The 1,512-nt window shown below is 45.1% G+C and overlaps 1 non-coding gene across 1 annotated transcript; it reads left to right on the top strand.

Annotated features, from left to right (window-relative positions):
• Window positions 1–88, top strand: trnaq-uug (transfer RNA glutamine (anticodon UUG)). Its single transcript is given in 2 exon segments — window positions 1–37; window positions 53–88. It is a non-coding gene; the product is annotated as a tRNA-Gln (tRNA).
• The last annotated feature ends 1,424 nt before the right edge of the window (window positions 89–1,512 follow it).

The following is a 1,512-nucleotide window of genomic DNA, read 5'->3' as shown; positions in this document are numbered from 1 at the left end:
GGCTGTGTGGCCCAATGGATAAGGCGTCTGACTTTGGTATATTCTGTGATGTATCAGAAGATTGCAGGTTAGAGTCCTGCCTTGGTCATTTTGACCCGCAGGGATTTGGGGATTGAGTCGGGGACTGAACAGATTGGAAACCCGACATGGATTTAATGGGGCGAATGGCCTCCTCATGTGCTGTCACTGACTTTATGAGAAGAGGGTGACCAATTAGAAGTGGGCTGGGGTGACAGCGGGCTCAAACTGCAGGAATTCCAGGTCCCTGAATGACTGAGCTGAAACTGATCAGTTTCACTGCAGGAAACACCGTCTCGGGGGAAATAACATCACAAATAATTCCATTTGACTAATTATTCAATTATAAAACAATGGGCAGATGTGAAGGTTTGATGTTACTTTTCACTGTGAGGGGAGAATCCGCCATCTGGATAAATCAGTAACTTTATAACAATCGTCTGTACGTTTGGAAAAGAAACGATGAAAACTCTCCCCATAACCCTGGTGTGGTGGAAAGGCTCAATTCAGAGATTGGACTATAACGAGAGCACAACATAAATCATTAACTGATATTTCCGGCATAAAACACACCCCAGCTCCCGTTCCCATGTCACTGCTGTCCCTATGAGGCGGTGGGTGACTCTGAAAAGAGACTTTGTTTTGTGTTTCTGCAGGAAAACCACAAAGATCCTCCCAGGCAGTGAAACTCATCTTCCCAGAATCTCCATACCAGATTGAAACAGAAAACACAAAGACAGTGAGAAAGTTCCAGAGAGTTACTGAGCATTAAAACCAATGAAATAAACCAATTCTAGAGAGATGTTGGTGCAGTTTTTTCAGAGAGATTGTGGGTGGCTCTTAAAAGAGCCGTTGTGTTTCGAGTGTTTTCACTACATGGTGGAGTTTTCCTTGGAGTTGATGTACTTGGTCACTCACTTTGTCCCTTCTCATATTCCGAGCGCTTTGTTGGGTGGAAATATTTATTCAGGCAGTTTCAACAGCTCAGAGCCGACATTGAGTCCGAAACCAGAAATGGGAGTACGGGACACAGACAAGGATTTTACGCTGGACCTTTATAAATCTCACTGGTTATAGGCCTCAGTTAGAGCGTTGTGTCTAATTCCATGCTCCACACTTTAGCAGGAATGTCAAGGCCTTAGAGAGGGTGCAGAGGAGATTTACTAGAATGTATCAGAGATGCAGGAATTCAGCTAATGTGGAAAGAATAGGGGTCTGGGGTGTGTGAAGCTGGGGTCCTTCTTCTTAGAGCAGAATGGCAGTTAATAGTTGTGTTCAACATTGCGAAGAGTTTTTAGAAGAATAAAGAAGTTTGACTGCAATTAGACAGAGCCTTGGTGAGATCACACATTATGGGCGGCACAGTGGCGCAGTGGTTAGCACCGCAGCCTCACAGCTCCAGCAACCCGGGTTCAATTCTGGGTATTGCATAGGTGGAGTTTGCAAGTTCTCCCTGTGTCTGTGTGGGTTTTCTCCAGGTGCTTCGGTTTCTTC

This window comes from Heterodontus francisci, unplaced genomic scaffold (genome assembly GCF_036365525.1).
Source record: "Heterodontus francisci isolate sHetFra1 unplaced genomic scaffold, sHetFra1.hap1 HAP1_SCAFFOLD_43, whole genome shotgun sequence".
Classification (NCBI taxonomy): Eukaryota; Metazoa; Chordata; class Chondrichthyes; order Heterodontiformes; family Heterodontidae; genus Heterodontus; species Heterodontus francisci.
This window is presented reverse-complemented; position numbering and strand designations above follow the sequence as displayed.